We start from the raw sequence: 21,157 nt of genomic DNA, 5'->3' as shown, positions 1-21,157 counted from the left end.
TAACATCCTCTAATAGCTGCTCCTGAATCTTAAGCTCAGCTAAGAAAGGTCCTGAGCACAATCCAGGAATGACAGTGACCAGTCTGTAAAGAGCATTTAAATTGTTAGGATGGTCACACATTGACCTTTGTAAAGTTATACAGTTAGGGAACAGACTATTTCAATCGGTAGTAATGGAAAGCTCTTTTCTTGGATTTGAGAAGAATAATGGGTGAAACAATTTCTGAACATGTATGTATTCACATGTCCCAAGCTTTGCTGAGCATTCATTTCTTTAGGGGTGTCTTGAGTGGACTCATGACTGAAAACTATTTCAAAAGGATGAGGAAATAACCTGAGCTGCTTCCAGAGAAATGATTGACAGGTCAATCAACAGGGAACTGTGCTGAAACTGTCTATTTTCTCCCATATTTTTGTACCTACAAGTGACTGTGGGAAAAGAAAGGCAACTCACAACAAAAAGGATTGAACTCAGAACAAAGAGAAGCATCTTAGTTCCTTTCCTAGAAACTGCCAAGCACTGTAGAAAACATGTTGTCTGAGAGAAGTGAACAAGGAGCAAGAAGTAAAACGGCATTGCTCCCAGCAGTCCAGGTTAGGTCTGGGCGCATCCAGCACCCAGAAGTCATCAGAGAAACCTCTTGTATCCTGGAGGGGGACACCTTTGAGCCTGGTGATCCTCAGACTCCCCATGACCAGAGGCCAGTTAAACAGCAGACATATACTTTTTCCAGTGTTCTGCAAGCTGAAGTCCAAGGTCTTCAGGGTTGCAGGGTGAGGCTCTCTTTCTGGCTGGTAGAAGACCACGTTCACACATTTCCTGAAGCCTTCCTTATGTGCATCTCTGGTATCTTTAGAAGAACACACTAGCCAGGCGTAGTGGCATACACCTTTAATCCCAGCACTCGGGAGGCAGAGGCAGGTGGATCGCTGTGAGTTCAATGCCAGCCTGGTCTACAAAATGAGTCCAGGACAGGCAAGGCTAACAAAGAAAACCCCTGTCTCAAAACAAAGAAGAAGAAGAAGAAGAAGAAGAAGAAGAAGAAGAAGAAGAACAACAACAACAACAACAACAACAACAACAACAACAACAACAACAACACACACTAGCCATGTCACAGCAAGGTCCTGCCCATGTGACCTCATTTAGGCTTTATCATCTCCCTATGAGCCTTGTCTTATAGCACAATCAAACTGGAAATTAGAGTGTCTCAGCATTTGAACCAAGGGGTTTGATTCAATCCACAGCATTTGCTTAGCAAAATGTTCAACAACATTTAATGAGCTAGAGTTGCTGATAAAATAGTGTCATTGTTTTATTTGAACTTTAGCCAAAAAATGAAAGTGTTACTATTTCATATTGGTTGTACATTTTTATACATATAGTACAAGCAACTTTAATTCTATTTTTTAAATATTAGAAATACATTTAATATAAAAGAATATAAATATATTCTTAAACATAAGCCCTGAATTACCATCTTGTTTTCCTTAGGCACTTAGGGACTTGTTTTAATCAACTTTGGAGCCTTCACTGTCTTATTCAACATAAAGTAATTTATTGAGGTCAAGGCAAGAAAGCTGGATACACCCACAGCCTTAACCTTATTATAATGCCCAGTAAATGTCATGCATCCTCCAAATAGGAATAAAACATAGAGAGCTAGAACAAGCACACTAATGTAAGCAATGAAACTGTTATATTATAAAAGCTTGGACAGTTTAGAAAGAATGGTTGTTTCTAATGGAAAGTGACCAAGTTAATGCATGAGCCATGTGGCTTTTCATTGGGACTGTTAAGGTTTGGGGGGGGGGCAGAAGGGGGAGGGGACAAGGTGAGTGAAGACAAAGGCACATGTGGAAGAGTAACAGTCCCAATTGGTTAGACTGCACAACAGGGAGTCACTGAAGGTTTCAGCGTAGAAGAAACAGAAACACAAGGAAGATTGTGCTCTGTAAACCTTAAGCTGGAACAGGGATGAATTGGGCATTGGGTAGCGGACAGCCCAGAATACGGGTGACATGTACTGTGCATTGATGACTGTCCGGGAGAGAATAAAAGGTTCTACACTTGTGTGGCAGTTGCCATCTAAAAGAGAGAGAAGACAGACTCAGGTCGCTGTCAAGGCTTTATCAAGATGGTATGTCCCATGTTTGGAGAGCAGAGATGAGGGAGAAGGCAGCAGGACTGCTGATACTTGTAGAGATATATTTAATCATGGGGGCGGCGTGTGTGCAGGGACCTTTAACACCAGCCCCACTAAGTCAACAGCTTTACATTCCGTCATTGTGAGACTATCTTTGCTTCACGTGAGCTGTGAGCGAATTCCTCACGGGCTTTACTGTTTGTTCTAGTAGGGTTTCTCTGTGCCATTGTGTTTGAAAACTATTATTCAGGGACTTCGGAAGTTGACATTATAAACCACGACAAAGCTCCAAAGTGTCATTGAAATCCATCTTCCTGGCAGATCCCAGCAGGACACACACCTGCCTCCAGCCAGAACTAGCAGTTGGCTGTGCAGAATTGTGGATGCTCTGAGCACCTGCAAACATGAGCTACGGTCTTTAACAATTGGTGCCCTCCAAAGAGATATTTTTATGCTTCCTTTTCCGTGTCTGATATTTTTGGCCCTTTCCTAGGAAATTCCACTTTTGTCTCACTCATTACCTGGAAGTCCTGAGAAAAACAACGAAGAGATTAGTGGAAAGAGGGTGGGGGTGGTGACAGGCAGACGTGTTAACCGTTATCTTTTTGGTCTTCCTAGCAGGATCCAGATGTTAACTTTTTCTTTTTCTAAACTGCTATTCTATCACAAGAGCCATTCCATTCTAATATAAACTGGGTGGTTTGCTAACTCCACACAGCATTAAAAAGGCAGGTCTCAGTCTTGCTGTCTCTTCTCTCTAAAGAGTATTGCACTCCCTGTGTTGTCCAAAACCCTGCCTCTTAAAAGCCAAAATGATTCCATACAGACCAACAATCAAAATAAAAAAAAAACCAAACATCTAAAATTTTATCTTTAGTTTGCCACTTGTTTTACAAACTGTTCCCTGTGTATCTCAGTGTGACCAAATCTCACTGCGGATCTTTTTAAATTTTGCCTTATGACAAAATATTCAGAATAACTTATCATCTAGTGAATTCCTGTGCCCTTTGCAGAGCTCAGCTTTCTCAAAGTTATACACAGTTTTGTGGAACTCCTAAGAGTGGGAGTGGGGAGGTCTCTGACTCTTGCGCCTGACCTTGGGACCCCTTTCCTCCTACAGGGTTGCCTCTCCCAGCCTTGATATGAGGGTTTGTGTCTAGTCTTATTGTAATTTATTATGCCATATTCAGTTCATATCCCTAGGAGGCCTGCTCTTTTCTGAAGGGAAATGGAGAAGGAGTGAATCTGGGGGAGAGGAGGGGTGGGGTGGGGGGTAGGGAGAAGTGGAAAGGAGAGAGGAGTTTTTTACAAAGTTATTGACATTGAAAAAATATCACTCACAACTTCCAAGCAAAGGAATTTCCAGTGACAACTAACTCCATTGAAAAGTGTCGATACTTGCAAAGCGTCATTGTTCATGGTGTGTTTCCCTACATATTTCCAGCTTTAATCCTCGTGACTGCCTTACAACCCAGGCCACTTGTTGCTAATCTATTTGTGAAACATGATGCTATCTACCAGGTAACCCTTCCAAGGCAGCAGGAAGTTTCACAGCATTCCAGACAGCGGGGAACCATTGTTGTGCTACTATCGTTCAAGAGGAAGAGATTGGTGCCAGAATTTGAGTCACTTTCCCAAGGTCCCCCAGACAGTCAGGAATGGGAACCTCAGCCAAGTTCCTTGTTTTCCGGGTAGCTTGTCTCCCCTCCTACGTCATGGGCTTATTTGTCTGAGATGCTGGGCACTAAACCCAGAACCTTGTCCTTGCTAGGCAAGTGCTCTACCACCGGGCTCTACCTCTAGCCTCCTACTGTATCCCACAGCATGGAACACACAAAGACAAGGCATGAGGATTACCTAGAGATGACTCTGCTGGATCGTCCAATGGGTTGTATCATATTAAAACAAAAATCCATGGCTACCTTCTTGCTGAGTCTTATGTAGCTGTGTATGGCTTGGAACTAATTTAGTTACTAAAACATTCGAGGTTTGGGAGCCTGGAGAGACTCCTCCATGGATAAGAGCCCTTGCTCTACAACCTGAGGACCTGGGTGTGGATGTCTAGTACTCCCATAAAGAAAACAAACCCATGCATAGTTGCATGTGTCACAGCTGTAGCCCTAGCACAGTGGGGGGTGGGACAGGAGGACCACTGGGCTCACTGAATGACAGATCCAGGTTCAGTGAGAGACCTCATTTCAGGAAATAGGGTCAAAAGTGACAGATTAGTAATGTCCTCTCACCCATGCATATACATGCATGCACACACATGTACACACCACACACACACACACACACACACACACACAGGGGGGGGGAGAGAGAGAGAGAGATCACACTCTACACATTAGAAGCTCTTTTGGCTTGGAGTCATTATATTTCTCTTTAATCTTGAATTTAATTTATAGTGACACTAACCACCCCTTTCCTTTCATTTTAGAGATTTTTAGCCATGGCTTCATACAGCTGTCAACACTCCAGGTTTCACTCTGCACACTTAACGTTTAGAACTAAAACATTCAAGTGGCAAAAGGACTTAAGAATTTCTGGCTAACGTTTTCTGATGGGCAACATAAAAGTGAAAAACAAATCCTTGATCTTAAAGAAAGGAGAGAGACAGGTGTGTTTCAAGTGTGAACAGTAACCCTTTTGTCGCAGAGCAACTGCAGAAAGAGATTTTTCACATCATCCCCAGAGCACATCGTGTCTGGTAATCCCCCTGCACAGCCCACGGTCAGGTTTCTGCACGATCTCAGGAACTCCCCTGTTATATTGCAAAATAATGGAAATGTAAGAAATTAACTGAGGAAATCAATGTGTCATAGCTCCCGGTGTTCTGCTCACATCTGTGCCCCACTGGGACCTTCTCAGCCTACTTTGTAACAATCCCACCATCTCCCCCTTGTATTGGGAGAGCTTTTCCACTCTTGGTTTTGAAAAGTGTCTTCTTTATACTCAGCAGGGACACTAAATATCCGTTTCTCCAAAGGAACCTGCCAATTCACAGCAGAACTGTTAGATTTTCTGATACAGTCCAGATTTGACTTAAACAACAGCAAGAGGTGCCTTGATGTAGTATAAGACGGAATAAAAGGGACTGCGGAAGGTTAAGGCAGCCCCTCTGTGCTCAGCAGAATAATAAGACATAAGAGGGGTACCATAGCTCTAGTCCGCTGCCCACTACTTGGCTCACTTTCTTTTTCTTTTTTAAAGTTTTTATTTATTTAATCACTTGACAGCTTGATCCCAGGCAGGCACCACCCTCCTCTCCTTCCAGTCCCGCCCTCACACCTCCGCCCCCCCCCATCCCACTTCTCCTTCTCAGAGAAGGGGAGGTCCCTAAGTAATGCCAACCCACCATGGCACCTCAAGTCCCAGCAGGACTAAGTGCATCTTCTCCCACTGAGGCCAGGACAGGGCAGCCCAGCTAGGGGAAAGGGATCCAAAAGCAGGCAACAGAGTCAGAGACAGTTCCTACTCCCATTGTCAGGGGCCCACATGATGATCAAGCTGCACGTCTGCTACATACGCGTAGGGAATCTATTTTTGTTGCTGTTGCTTTTTCTCTCTCTCTCTATCTGGCCCATGCAAGTGGCTCAGTCTGGTGGATACTGCCATGCTTGGTTCATCTTGAGTCTTTGAAATGAAGAAGTGCCTCAGTACAGAAGGTATTTAAGGTGATATAAATGCAGTAAGGATAAAGTAAGGTTTATCCTTTATTAAGGAAGGTTACTGCACTCTCTAAGGTGCTTAAAACCTCCAGGTTCTAACTAAAGGGTTGGGCTTTTTCTAATCCCCCCAAATATTTATTGTTATTTCAACAAACAGAATACATGCTGTGTGTATGTGCCTGTTTTCTTAGACATATAGTACATCAAATTTTCATTGGAAATAACCTTTTTTTTTTTCCTGCTCTTTTTGTCTGATTTTTCCATTTGCTTTTTTGGAACAGTAAGCATCAGATTATGTTTTTAACTCTAAGGCACTATAGCCTCAAGTTCGTTTATTTAGAAGTTCAGCTTTTGTCTGATTGCGATCTTTTCTGTTTTAATCTTCCAGCATAAGATCATATTCATAGAAAAAATGTGGCGGTTTTTTTTCCCTCAAAGTAAGAAATAAGCATAGATTTCCTTTGAGCTTGGTTCAACCATCAAAGCAGCTTACAAATTTCAAGGAAGGAAGAAAAATTTAGAATACTATAGTCAAAACTTTCAGTTAGAGCAATTACCTGCTCTGGGTGAGCCCCCTGGAGATTGAGTTATGGACAGCAGAGGCCGGAGAACCAAGAGTTTAGGTTCTAGCTTTCTTCGTAGGCTCTCTAGGAGTTAACTCAGCCTTGCAGTACTCAGCCACAAACCCAAATGTTTTCTCCATTTCCTCCTCAGCTCAGCTGGATAGAATGAAAGAGGATAGAAGTAAAAAAAAAAAAAAAAAGTCCCTATTTATAAGTTGTAACTTGAAATTTATTGTCACTTTCAAAATTCCTCTTGAGCCACATAAAAGTGACTTGTGGGATGCTAGTGGCCATAAAGAATTAACAAAGCTTCCAGGCCCACCTGACGTTGATTCCAGGGATTAGATGCTGTCTTCAGTATTGTTGACAGAGTGTGGAGAAAGAGCCCTGTGAGCATCATGTCAGCTGAGGAGGTCACAGAAGTTTAATTGCTGGTATGCACTTAACCTTTCCAGAAAATTCCAGCAAGCAAAAGGAGCAAATCCATGTGGTATCTTTATTGAGATGGAATACTAGAAGTGACTGATGCTTGCCCTGTGGACAGCAGACAAAAACTTAACCTCAAGCCTCTCTCCCATACAAAACCAAGGAAAATTCTTCCCCATCGTTCCCAACCCTTCGGCTTCCGTTCTCTCCTTCCGGAAAACCCCATACAAATACCATCCCATCCGAGAGTTGTTCAGGACTCCCTCACTTCCCTGCTAAAACTCATCCCTGCATCCTCTTCAGTGTGGCAGCATTTCTCTGTACCTCTCAATAGTTACATAAGAACCTTACAGTTCTTGCCACACTAGTGTACAGTGGCGAGTGGCGTGCCTTAGACACCCCTAGTGAAGGAGTACAGGGTGGGACAGTGTGTGAGTCATCTGTGCTCCCCAAATGGCCCCTGCAAGTGCCTTCAGTATAACTGGTACTCAACTCACTTGTTTATGCTTTCCCCAGTTATTTGTTGGATGTGTGCTTTGTGCCAAGCCCTAAGCAAAGCCTTAAGTAAACAATGGCATATGAAACAGAAACACCAAGTGAATAAATGGCCATACCAAACACCAGAAGCCTAAACAGAATAGAGTTCTCTGTCTGGGATGCATGCAGCTTTCTCTATCGCCCCAGTGGAGATGTCAACACTCAACCTAAGACAGTGACCCATGAGGGGCTTCTCGGAACTACCATCCCAGGGTCTCCATACCGCAGGCTGGAGAGAACGCCTTTTAAGTTAACCGCTTTGTCTTTCCCAGTGTCTATGGAAAAATTGACTATGCAGTTTCATGGAGAAGGGCTAACTAAGAAATGTTTATATTGGAACAAGCCCCATCTCTAAATCTGGCCTTGTTACTCAATGGTATTTCGTTTCCTTGGATCAGGGAAGGGGTCTGGAAACATCTGTACTAAAGTATTGTTTTAAAATCAGCATGATTTCCCCCTCAAATAACAGATAACAGAATTGTTAAAAGCAAACACTCAGCCACCACTATCCATTTCCCCCTCTGGACTGTGCGTTGTTTTATTGTCACTGACTGGAAGTTCGTGGGTGAGATTGGCAGCACCGTGGGCATTGCCATGCCCTTCAAAGGCTCTTCGTTTTACTTAACTTTGTGAATTTTATCTTCACCTTTATAAACATCCTACCACAGAAAAACTCTCCAGATTGCAGTGGTTATGTGAGAGCAAAATTCCAAAGCTACAGATGACAGTTTATAAAATGATTCTGCAACTACCCGCCATGGTTGTTTCTAAACAACCATCACAGGTTATGTTCCTTACATGGCTGAACTTGAAAGATCTCTCTCTCTCTCTCTCTCTCTCTCTCTCTCTCTCTCTCTCTCTCTCTCTCTCTCTCTCTCTCTCTCTCTCACACACACACACACACACACACACACACAGTCAAAATGAAATATTCAGGGAAACCAGAAAGGAAAAACACATAGGCTATAGCCCCAAATATCATGAAAAGATAGAAGCACTGTGTTAATTCTTAACACTATTCATATCCTAAAAATAATAGAAATAGTTTGTGAACAGTTCAGGATGTAGTTCATCTTTTATAAATGACTATTTAGCATATGTTCAGAGAGTTCTTCTTTTGGTTTTCATTAGCACCCCACATTAAAGGAGTAATGTTTGGGCTTGTAATGCACTGCTTCTCTTCCTTTCTCGGAGCAGTCAGTGCTCAGTCTGTTTATTTACTTATGAACTGTTTGAACACAGTCTGTCACCACTCTGCAGTCATTGGATCCTGATCTGAAGGTCCATTCCAATTTTCTGAGCCTGATGTTTGACACACAGCAGACGTGTTAAGTGTATCTATGGCTAACATTTTACAAATAAGAAAGTGACACAGAATCTCATGGTTATGTGTTTCATATGTCTCATAAGATACACCAAAGGGAGACCGGGCATTCAGTATACAATCCCAAATTCAGAACCAATCCCAAGTTCTCTGCGAGATTTACCCTTTCTTGCCGTTGAAGGACAAAGGTGTGCATTTCATGGCTCAGTCCAGTTTTCAATGAGGATATTTTATTAGTACAATTTATGGACCATATTTCTCCTGTTAGATGCATCCAGAAATATGTCAGACTGCCATATATTCTTCCTGACCAGACATCTGCTTCTGGTTCATGAGGGGAAACACCTGCACCCACACCAGAGTCTGTTACACAAAGGGCATCCTTTCCCAGGGCCTATTGTCAGATCTCTCAAACGGAACAAGGGAGGTGCCCGATACACAGCTGGAGGTCATGCAATCAACTTCCCACAAGAGAAGTGTTAATGAGGAATCAGCATTATTTACTTCACAGTCTGGTTCTATCCGCACACATTAAAACAGATTAAGACTGTTAAATTAAGCATAGTTGATGCGCACCAGACCAAATAACTACAGAGGGCTGATGGTCAGTCTCTGGAGTCAGCCATATGCTCATAGAGAAAATGTGAATATGTTAACAGTGTTTGCTGTACCCACCACGCGTAGCACCTCATAGATGCCTAGAGATATATGGTTCAGGAGGCAGAGAGAGGAAGATATTCACAAGTGGAAGGCCAGCTGGGTCTGCATAGTTCCAAACCATCCAGGACTACAGAGTGACAGCCTGTCTCAATAATGTGTGTGTGTGTGTGTGTGTGTGTGTGTGTGTGTGTGTGTGTGTGTCTGTAAGACATGGACAATAAGGGATGGTTCACTGTATAAAAAATGTCCTCTCTCTCTCTCTCTCTCTCTCTCTCTCTCTCTCTCTCTCTCTCTCTCTCTCTCTCCAGAGTTTCAATATGTGGCCTTGGCTGGCCTAGAACTCTCTATATAGACCATACTGGCCTCCAGTTCACAGAAATCTGCCTGCTTCTGCCTCCCGAGTGCAGAGGTTAAAGATGTGCGCCAGCACTCCTGGCATAATCATTTTCTTTTCCTCCATCATCATTAGGCAGTATGGCTTAGTGCAAGGAGCACTAAAGGTGATAGGGCCTGGTTCAGTGTAAAAAGCCTTACCAAAAGTAAGGGCCTTATTTCACTGTGGTCCTTCCCAGCCCTGCCATTCAGCGATTCTGTAACAACAGGTCCGGTCAAGACAGCCACTGTCATTGCGCACCTGTTCTGTGAGGGCACTGAGGGATTTCAGTGACACATCAAATAACTCCAGTCACAGCTCTCAAGGAAGTATGTGTTCTGAGGAAGAAAGGCAGTGAGCCTGTAGCTCCGAAGAACACCACTACTGAGCAGTGTGCCATAGAGACAAGGAGAGGTATAGCTCACCACCAAGAAGCTGCGGTCACAACAGACAGGCAGCGAGTACAAAAAGGGAGGACACTCTGAGCTCTCTGCTTTCTGCCCTTGTATTGGACCTAAATACACAAAGCTAGTCGATCCTCACAACCACGCTAGAAGATAAAGTGCCAATCATTTCCGTGTCTTAGAAAAGGGAGCAGGAGCTGAAATTTAAATTACCTAAGCAAAGCTTCCCCAGTGGCAGGACTGAAACTGAAGTTCCAAGGATCTAGAACATTCTGCTGTCCCAGGTCATCTCCAAAGAACATTAGCTGTAGGGAACTGTAAGGAGTAGATTGCAGGACACCGAGTCAGTGTCCCTGGGGTCTAAAAGCCAGAGGCATCCCAAACACAAGCATATTTATGGAGAAATTCATTTGTTCATTAAACAAGGATGTGCTCAATGCCCGCTCCACAAAGGGCAGGGAGTTGAGATTGGACATTTTTAATTTTGCCAAGGAAAAGTTTTTCATTATATCCAGCCATTTGGGGAGGTAAGTTCTGAAGAAGTGGCATTTAAATGTACATATTCCTGCAGGGGCAGAAGACCCACAGAGCTGCCAGGAGAATAAAAAGGGAAGAATAAAACATTTGAAAGAAAAAATAATAATCATCTATGAAGTTTCCTCAGTTTATTCCCTGTGAGATCTTGTGCACAGTGGTTTTGTTGAAAACCCTGTCAAAACTGATTAGCTGAAGCAGGTTCTTGCTTTAAATACCTATTTTGATTCTACCAGCTAAACAGTGGGGGAGTGTCCTTCTTCTCAGATTTCTATAAGCTGTAAAAGAAGATTATAAATACATATAAAATGTGGCCCATCTTGAGATAAAGCCATTCCAATCCTTAGGTAGGTAGAATTAAGGTTTTACACTATTTTTCAGTCCCATATTTGTTACCCCCAGAAGTTCTTGAAGGAAACGTTTTTACTCACATTGTTTCCTACCCATTGACCCCTAATGAAATCGCTTAAAATTCTGTTGTCATTACATTGAAGTTTATAGTGCTTGCTCTTAAAGAGAACTCCCTACTTGAACAGAGGGCAATAATTGCTGAGGGAGGAGATAAATTGTATTAAATGTAAATCCAGGATAGTCAAGAAGATAATGGCTTTGCTGTGGTTGGAATATTTCTGTGACTCCCAACCAAGAAAGGCTAAGTAACAGGGTAAGAGGCCAGGAAACAGGAGAGAACATCGCTTCATTGGCAAAAGTGTGAGTAGGTTATCACAGCAGTGAATGGAAGGACATAGGGCATTTGCAACCAGTGAATCTGCTAAGATCCTTCCACCCGTGGGACGAGGGCTCAAGGCAACTCATTCCCCACAGCCCAGAGAAACCCAGCACTGTGAAAAGGAACTCTGCCAGCAAAAGCTTCCACTTCGGAGGCTACAGCTTTTACCCACAAAGCAGGGTTCCACCAGTGAAGAAAGGGGGTGCTGGGTCAGGAGGAAGATGTCATTGAAACGAATCCCCTGCCTCCACCGCTATCTGGTTGACAGATCATGTCAAGGAAATCCTTCCAAAATTCTTTTTTTCATTTCTTTTCTTTTAGGGAAACCCTTTCTACAATCATCTACACTTATCAGATGGTTTTTATTTCATTTTGTTATTTTGTGATAGGATCTCATGTGTCCCAGGCTGGTTGGCCTCAAACTCCCTGTGTGGCCCAGGATGACTTTAGACTGATCTTTCAGAATCTGCTTCCTCTCCAAAGCGCTGGGACTACAGGTGTACATCCTGAGCAGCTGTGGAGATTGAAGCCAGGGCTATGTCCACGTTGGCCAAGCACTCTACCACTGAGCCACATCCACAGCCCCAACCAACCGTTTCAATTCTGTTTTCCCCCTTTATTTATTAAAGGAATAGCGAGAAAAGAAATACAAATAGCAAGCTGCAAGAACATGATCTTCAATCCCACAACCCAGCTTTGTTTTCATCTTAAATTGTTGCCAACTTTTCCTGATTTCCCCCCTTGGCTCCAGGCCAGCTAGAGAGACCTTGTGTGTCTAGCCTGTGGGTCAGTCTTTTTGTATTCTGTTCATGGAATGGCAGCACTGGCTAGAGTTCTATTGCTGTCTTGGGCTCTGACAAGAAAGGGCCCGCAGAGACTGGCCCCCAGTAATCCTCTTAGAAAAAAGAATTGGCGGTGAATGAGCTTCTACTACTTGGGTGTTAGATTATCTGCCAATTGTGAAATGAAGATATTGTCAGTGATGTTAAGAGTCTGGGGGCTGGGCGTGGTGGCGCATGCCTTTAATTCCAGCACTTGGGAGGCAGAGGCAGGCGGATCGCTGTGAGTTCAAGGCCAGCCTGGTCTACAAAGTGAGTCCAGGATGGCCAAGGCTACACAGAGAAACCCTGTCTCGGAAAAAAAAAAAAAAAAAAGAGTCTGTAACTTTGCCTTAAGAAAAGTCCAACCAGAAGCTGGAAAGACATCTCATTCGTTAAGGGCACCTACCTGGTGGCTCACGGCCATCTATAACTCAGGTCCCAGTGGAGACAATGTCTTCTGGCCTTTGTGGGTACTGGGTTCACATGGTGTACATACATACATGCAGGCACTCATACACATAAGACATAATAAAATAAGTATTTTTTAAAAAAAGAGAAAATCCCAGTCAAAATAAGTAGGCATTTTAAAACTCTCTAGGTTTCACTGGTAGCCTCGAGAAAATAAGTTTACCACCAAAATAAAAGGCTATTAAAATATTATTAAATACCTGTCCAGCAGAACTTAGAAGCTGATGAGTGCTTTCCCTGCAAACGGATGTCCTGTGGGAGGGCAACTCAGCTGTAATGTGGAAAACAAAGGAAGAGCAAATTAAGTGAGGAAATCTAGTGCTCATTTTTTTAACCATGTGTAATGGCAAGGTTACACAAAGTGAGTAGCCAGGAAGTGAAGGAGCATCGTATACAAGAGCATCTGAGTCCTTGTCAGGACCACATCAGTGATGTCCTGGGGATGATGCCTGAGAAGCTCACTGGGTCTAGACATGGAAACCCAGTGCACAGCCTACATGATGTCATATGCTTTTCTTTCTTTTCTTACTCCTTTCAGGCTTTGGTGGCCATTTGTATATCCTCTATAGAGCTTACTAAATTAAATATTGCCAATATAGAGGCCCTAATCTCATTTCTATTTCTTTAATGAGGCTGATTTTTTCAGATTCCCTCTCATGATTCAGTAATATTTGTATGTGCGCATCCCTACACAAGGTACTGTGTGGTGTGCATGCTTTAGATGTAACATGAATATCATACTATTTCTTCTAAGCTTCTGGCTTTCCCCCTCAGTAGTAGAAGATTCATTCATAATTAGAAATACGTGTGCCGTGAGATCTGCCAGATTCTTTCCAAAGTGTTTGCACATTTGCTCCCATGTGGCTCATTCTTTACTGACTCGGAGAGACTTTTTCCAGATGGCATTTCCAGTATCTTTTTGCTATTTGTGAATCCCAGGCATAGCTAGTGAATAAGACACTGTCTCTGTCTTCATGGTCCAATCAGTGATCACAGGGAAGCAGGGATGAAATGTTAAGATTGTACTATTGTGTTCTGTGAACTCTAATGAGGTGTCCGTAGCATGTCATGTGAGTGACTAACTCTGAGAGACCAGGAAAAGTGCTCCCAAAGGATGGGAGGGGAAAGGGACACCCTTGGCTTCTGTGACAATATATGCAAAGGCAAGTTAGGCAAGAACATGTTACAGATGGGAAGGTAGAGGGAGTTGAGGCTCCTCTTAAAGATATTGGGTTTCTATAGCAAAGCCTTGGATGTTAAGCTCAGAATGTTATTTATTCATGTAGCCATTAAGAGGCAGAAAAGTAGTGTGATAAAATCTTTTAAAAGTTATTCTAATATAAAAAGTAAACTGAAGAGAGAAAGTCTGGTGCACGCATGCACATGCACACACGCACGCGCATGTGTTGGGGAGGGGTGTAAGTAAAATAACTCAGGAAGGAGAAATACCCAAGATCATGGTATTAGAAACAAGTGAGAAGTGTCTTCACAGCATTTTAGAGGTAAAGCATTAATTCTATGGGATATCAATGTCCAAAGGGAGGTAGGAGATGGGAATTTAGCTAACCCATGAGACAATAAGGAGTGTTTGCATGTAGAGGATTTAAATATTATATTAAAGCTTCCTAAAATTGATCCTGTCTTCCTCCTATGAACATATGGTAGCTCTTATCAACAATGTCAGGGTCAAAATGCTCCCCCCGTGAAAACCCATCTGTGGTCTCCATTCTGAAAACAACCGTAGCTACTGTTGAGTGTCAGCAGACAGCCAATACATAAACTCCAATTAGCACAACACACCTGCTTGACCTTCAGTCAACAGTGCTTGTGTATTCAGCACAGGCAGGAGCTTGGAGACTGTCTGTGTCCATCCCAACACAGGGGCCGTGAGCATAGAGAGCAAGTTCCTAAGGGGTCAAGATGCTGAGTTTGCCTCGTTGGTTGGTCTCTCACCTGCATAAGCCTGCCCTCAGAACACAGGCTTGAAATACTGATGTCGCGGTGATTGCCAAGAAGAGGCAGCATAGTGTGTGTCCTTTGCCCTTCTGTGAGCAATTTTTCCCCTCATCCTTGAGGAATTCATTCTTTTGGAAGTATTTCTAAAATGTACATTTATAAGAAGTACATTTTTATACATATATAAAATTATATTGTGCAATTGAGCGATGTTACTTCATCACTTGTTCTTTTTGTGTTATTTTATCCTTATCTTTCACCAAGGTGTAATATGAAGGGGAAGAAAATAGGTTTGGGAAAGGTTATGATAATGTTGGCATGGGAAACCTTAAATTCTATGTCTATGGAGTGGAATGTCTATGGAAGTCTATGGGCCGGTATGGCATGAACTTAGAAGCAAGAAGTGACATAAAAGAGCCAGATTGAAGATATGTAGATTCACTAGTCACCATGATATAGGAGACTGATGTCCTTGTGGGAGACCATGACATCATCTGGCAAAGCCGTGTTGATAGAACAGAGGGAGACGGGTGCCCTGGGAAACACTAGCAAAGTAGGGGCAGCAGAGGAAGACAAAGCTCCCTGAAAAATAAAGAAAAAGATAGTAGAAAAACAAGAATTGAGAGTTTCCCTGAGAGAAGACAGAAAGAATCTCAAGGAGAAAATTAAACAATATTAACTGTGGGAATGAGAACAAGACTGGGGAAGCCAAGCCTTGGATGTCCTGGGACTTGACTCTCAGCACCTCACTGGCAGTAGAAGTCAGGTCGTAGGTGGAGGCACAGACTGGCATGGCAGACGCAGAGCCAAGGTGACTGAGTCCCGGTGAGAAGACTGTCTGGGCAAGAAATGAGGGAATGAAATAGTAGGGCTGATGGACTGTGTGCTTGGAACTGAGCCCAGAGAGTCAGTCAAGGCCTACCTCCCTCACCCGGGGATACGGCCTCCTCTCACAGCTGCCATTGCGGGAGAGATGGATGGTGCTGAAATTTGAGTCTGATGTGCCTACCTGAAGGCTGTGCCTAAAGTTTCCCCAGCCTGAGGCACTAGTGGGAGATGGTAGAATCTTTACGATGTGGGGCCTGATAGTAGGGACTTAGGTCATTGGAGAATTTCATCCTAGAAACAAGTATTTCATTCCCAGGTGTCCTCCCCTCCCCTCCCCTCTCCTCTTCTCCTTTCTGGTTGCTATAAAGTAAACAGACCTCCTTCTGCCTCACCCTCCTACTGTGCTGCCACAGAGCCAAGACCATGAACTCAAGTACTAAAACCATGAGCCTTGGTCCTTAAAAGGTTACTTCGGTTGCCCGGATGTTTTGTTATAGTAACGGAAAGCTGATGGGTAGAGGTAACAGGAGGGAGAAAGATGAAAAGAAGGGGGGAGGGGAAAGGAGGGGGGAAGGGTGATAAATTGATCAGTGTCTAAAAGCCACAGATATGTGCATTCCAGAGCAGAGAGGGAAAAAAAATAAGATGGGTAGAAGGCGTAAAGATTAGTCAAACCAAATGGAGAATTTTAAAAAGAAGAAAGCATGAGATTTCCCACCCAGTGGCCTCTATGTTCCACTGAAAGAAGCAAGATTAGCTAATGAGAAAAAAGGAGTTTGGGACATATGTCTTCTTTCTAATAAAGTCACAGTGGTATGCCTTCAGTGGTCTGTGAACCAGTGAGAAAGGACATGGGGAGGGGGAAGGAAAGATCTTTCCCAATCGCTCCCTGCAAGGCCTCTCAAGTGAGCTTAGGTGAGGAACTCTGAAGTACAGAGGGGACTCAACACAGCCATGGTGTCGTCAGAAGCAAGGGCTGCTGCTCGACACAGAGCCTTGTCTGAGAACACTGAAGAAAAGCCCTGGTCATCCATAACAGCCCAACCTCCAAACCTCTTGTGAGAAGAAAAGATACCTTAGGCAGACACTGCAAGACTGCAGACCATTAAATGGTAATGATTAAATTGAATGGCCCACAAAAAGCACTGAGCTCAGTGCTGGCATCTGTCCATAAATTAGCTGTCGCTTAAAAAAAAAAAAGACGGTGCCATCTGGCAACACAATTCCTTGTAAATGCCTTAGGAGTCACCAAAATCCCCCAAATGGTCACACTTGAGGTCATTCCCTCTAAATGATCTTATAACTAGCCCTGAAGACTGAATCTCTTCCTTTCTTGGAAATGTGTCTACTGCCCTTGCCCCCAGTAATTTAAATAAGACTGAGTCAGTCTTCACATTAAAAAAAGAAAAAAAAATTGGCAGAGTCTAGGCTGTGTAATCAAGACCCAGAAAGCGACGAGTGAGAAGAACAAGGCAGTTACATGAGGGGTCTATGAGGAAAATCCAGAGCAGAGAGCCAGATGTTAGCAGGAGGCTTATTTAAAAAACAAAACAAAACAAAACAAAACCAGACCAAAACAAACAAACAACAACAACAAAAGGGAACCCCTGAAACCTCCTTACTTTGGGTAAGTGCCAGTCACTACTGTAGATGAGACACCTTATGAAGGGTTGTAATGTTCTAAAGGGAAAATTCTAACACGTGCTCACCCATGTCAGTGAGAACAGTCACCCCAAATCCAGCACTCCGAATGGAAAGTCTGTATAGCGGTAGGGGCTCTGAGCTTCTTGTTTGATCCTTTCACCTTTACAAATACAGAGGACTATTTATTTCATCATAGCGGAGTCTACCGGTATCTGTAGTCCTAGTAAATATTTGATGCACAGGCTACGTGACAGAACTTGAAGTCTCTGAGTGGACCAGTGGTTTCCACCAGTGAGAATACATCTGAGAGCAACTCAAGAATGAGGCTAGTTTGATGCTGTGTATTTTGGTGCTAATTACTGGCTCCCAAGATCTAGTGGCTGCCCTGAACCTTGCCTCCCTGATTGGCTGAATAAAAGGCCTAGACCTTTGCAAGGCAGAAGGAAGGGGCGGAGCAAAGGTTCGCAGACTTTGAACAAAGAGAATCTTGGGAGAGAGAAGCCGACAGGACAGGACGGCAGGACCGAGGAGGAAGAAGGAGAGTCGCCATGAGATAGGAAAGAGCCCTGTGGACCCAGAGGAGGAACTCTCAAGTCCTACATGAAAGAAATGGCCTAAATAACAACCTTAGCAAGTATTTTGGGACTATGGATGGGAGGTAAATCAAATAGAAGCAGATGGCATGGGACAGACGGGAGCTGGGGTATAAATGAAGATAGCTTAGGAGGTAATGTTTGCCTTGCCCCAGGTGAAAATAGGCTGTTCTAAAATACATCAGGCGTCTGTGTCTTCACTGATTGTAAAATCAGGTTACATAATACCGCTGTAATAATTATACGCCTAATAACAACCTTTTAAATTAACCACAACAACGTTGAGCAATAGACATGTAGATATAGGATGAACGACCTGGTAAGTCATTCACCCAACTAATCCAAGGGGCATGACTTACGATGAGTCACCGCAGAAATCCTCTCATACCTGGGCATCTGAATCATTGTCCCCTTCTTGTCAGCGATTAAACTGAGAGCCAGGATGCTTTTCGAAGTAGACAAGGCATGGTGGTCCTAGACCTGAGCTTCAAACACGAAGCTCTAAGAGCCACTTTGGCGGCGGCGGCAGCATCACCATCCGTGTTTAGCTCTTCTTGTTTTGCTGTGGCCGTCAGAAGAGATGCCTTTGAGAGGAGAGAAAATAAATAAATAAATCTCGGAGGAGCATTGAAACCATTTTCCTAATCGAGCTATGGTGAAATCAGTGTCAAAAAAAAAAAATCTAAAAATCAACTTCAGCTATTAAAATGCAGGGAATTTCAATTACGCAAACAAGTGCTTGGAAATATACCCAAGGGAGAGTATGTGGGTAATTCGCTCCCCCGTTAAGTAAAATCAGTCCGTCCTCCATCTCCTTGCAGAGCACATTGCATAAGGTGGTTTACTTAGTTAACTCAGTCTGCTACCTGGCCAATGGTTTTATATGTGAAAAATAAGGACATATTAAGCCTCATCTGAAAAATAAACATAGAACTAAAAGTTGTCAGTAGCTAAATTTGGAGCTGTTTCCCGCTGCAGATATTTCTACGTTTTGTTTTTATGAACAAAACAAAAACAAAAAACCATAAAATTTCTCTTTGTTTATTAGTTTGTTTGTTCCCTGGACTCACTCCTCCACAACCAAACCTAAATGAATGTGTCTGGATACGTGCAGTTGTATTGAACACTAGTTCCTTGAGAACAGAACCACCCAATGCTTAATTCTGTCCATGTTCTAAGCAGATGCAAACTGGTATGGTGAAGGACCAAAGACATTTTGGGTTTCATCCCCCTAAGTGAGAAAGAACTTCGTTTGTTCTCTCGGCCTTTCATTTGTTTGTTTTTGTGTCGTTGCTGGTGCCCGTAATGTTCTTAAAGTGATTTTATCATTTATTTCAACAACAACAACAAAAAAATAGAGTCTGTTCACACTGAAATCAGAGTCAAAGCATTGTTGCCTGGAAACCAGAGGAAAATAGACTTGCTACATACATGCAAAGACCGAAGCAGAAAGACGCTTAGTGGGCACTCTCAAATTTGAGAAGCATCAGTGTAGAAAGTAAGTTAACAACTCTGGATACTGGTGAAAAACTTTAGATTTCCCTTTCAAGTCTGTTAATTAGGGCAAAAACTGGTGGGCCAAAATTCTAAGTCTTAATTCAGGATGGAAGATGAAGTCTTGTTGATATTTATGAGCTGTTTGGAGATCCTTGGCGACGGACACAATTACAAGTGTCATTTGCAAATGTTGCCTAGGTCCTCTGAGCTTAGGCACCAAGGCTGGAGAGCGTGGACTTTGTCATGGAGTTTTATCGGAGTTAATGCACTGTCGTTTACTGCAGCTGGAGATTCCTAGCTCATTTCCTCCAGGTCATAAGTTCACCTATTTAGAGACTTCAAGATGTGTCTCCTATCCTCCGCTGGCCCCTTCAGAGTCTTCCCAAATGCCATCAATTTGCCACTTTGTCTTAATGGGCAATTGGGGACTTTAAATCCCAAGAGAATACACTGGAGCATTTAAATTATTTACTCATTAGGCTTTTCACAGAAATTCTAAAGATATTCCAGATATTTAGGTCTCTGCAGAAATGATGCTTGTGGTCGATTAACTTGCTCTCCTGTGACAGTACTTAGGAAGCACAGTAGGGTTCCTTTGTATGTTTCAAAAAAGTCTTATTATTTAGCTGGGTGCTTGATTTGTGTAATAATTCCAATAACTTTACAAGTTCACCACACCGGAAGGATTGGGACTGAAAATGCTTTAAATATTTTTACATTTATTTATTTTATGTGTATGACTGTTTGCCTGCACGTATGTATGTATGTATGTATGTATGTATGTATGTATGTATGTACGTATGTATGTATGTATACTATGTGCATACCAGGTGACCTTCAAGGTCAGAAGAGGGCATTGGGTCCCTGGAAATGGAATTATGGGTGGTTGTAAATAGAAACGGAGTTATGGATAGTGCTGGGAAGCAAACCTGGGTCCTCTGCAACAGTAACAAGTGTTCTTAATAACCAAGCCATCTCTCTAGCCCCCATAATCACAATTTTAAAGGACACTCAAAAAGTGTGCTGAATGATGACGTTATTATAAGAATGAGTCTAATTGTTCTCAAGGGGACTTGTTCAAATGAGAGGAAAATTAACAAAATAATTGCACAAATACATTGTTTGTTAAAAATTGACCCTTTTTTTTTTTTTTTTTTTTTTTTTGGTGTTTTCTGAGACAAGGTTTCCCTGTGTAGCCCTGGCTGTCCTGGACTCACTTTGTAGTCCAGGCTGGCTTTGAACTCACAGAGATCCGCCTGCTTCTGCCTCTCGAGTGCTGGGATTAAAGGCGTGTGCCACCATGCCTGGCTAAAAATTAATCTTAAATCACTATAATTCCATTACTAAATAATTTATATCATGAATTGATGACTTCTGGAAATAGTGACAACTATATTGGCAGCATACATTGTCACCTCCGGTTACTTTAAGGATAAATGCCACATGTAAAAAAACCACACCTCATTTCCTCCACCCACCTAGTTCTAATTTCTATAAATGGAGACTTAGATAAATGTATGTGCATGGCTTGACTTTTACTTCAAGCCAGACCTTATACCAGTGACAGAGTACGCAAATGAAAACTATTTGTCTCATTCTTCACAGGTAGAAGTAAATGGTCTTGGTTAATCCAATCCTAATAGATCTGGAGAAAACTACATGACAAGGGGCAACTTAATAATCAAACACAAAAGGGTCAGATGTTTAGCCCCAGCACCTGGGAGGCAGAGCCAGGCAGGTGTACACACACACACACACACACACACACACACACACACACACACACACACAGTCTACCGCTGAGTGTGATGGCGCACACCTTTACTCCCAGCACTCAGGAGGCAGAGGCAGGCAGATCTCTGTGAGTTCAAGGCTAGCCTGGTCTACAAAGCAAGATCATGACAGCCAAGGCTACAAAGAGAAACCCTGTCTCAAAAAACAAACAAGAAAAAAAAAAGGGTCTACAAGTGATTTAGTGAAG

At 42.9% G+C, this 21,157-nt stretch overlaps 1 protein-coding gene and 1 long non-coding RNA gene across 3 annotated transcripts in view; one reads left to right on the top strand and one right to left on the bottom strand.

Annotated features, from left to right (window-relative positions):
- The window catches only part of LAMA4 (laminin subunit alpha 4), a 150,765-nt gene that overhangs the window by 12,542 nt on the left and 117,066 nt on the right, over nt 1-21,157 (top strand). The gene's annotated exons all lie outside the window — the stretch shown is intronic.
- LOC311594777 overlaps nt 1-21,157 on the bottom strand; it is an 81,824-nt gene that overhangs the window by 43,944 nt on the left and 16,723 nt on the right. For both annotated transcript variants that reach the window (XR_014778210.1, XR_014778211.1), the window contains exons 4-5: nt 18,068-18,263; nt 12,859-12,929 (exon numbers count right to left, since the gene is read on the bottom strand). This is a non-coding gene — a long non-coding RNA (uncharacterized lncRNA). The remainder of the gene's footprint in view (nt 1-12,858; nt 12,930-18,067; nt 18,264-21,157) is intronic.

Source organism: Acomys minous (assembly GCF_964271855.1).
Source record: "Acomys minous genome assembly, chromosome: 3".
NCBI classification, from domain to species: domain Eukaryota; kingdom Metazoa; phylum Chordata; class Mammalia; order Rodentia; family Muridae; genus Acomys; species Acomys minous.
This window is presented reverse-complemented; position numbering and strand designations above follow the sequence as displayed.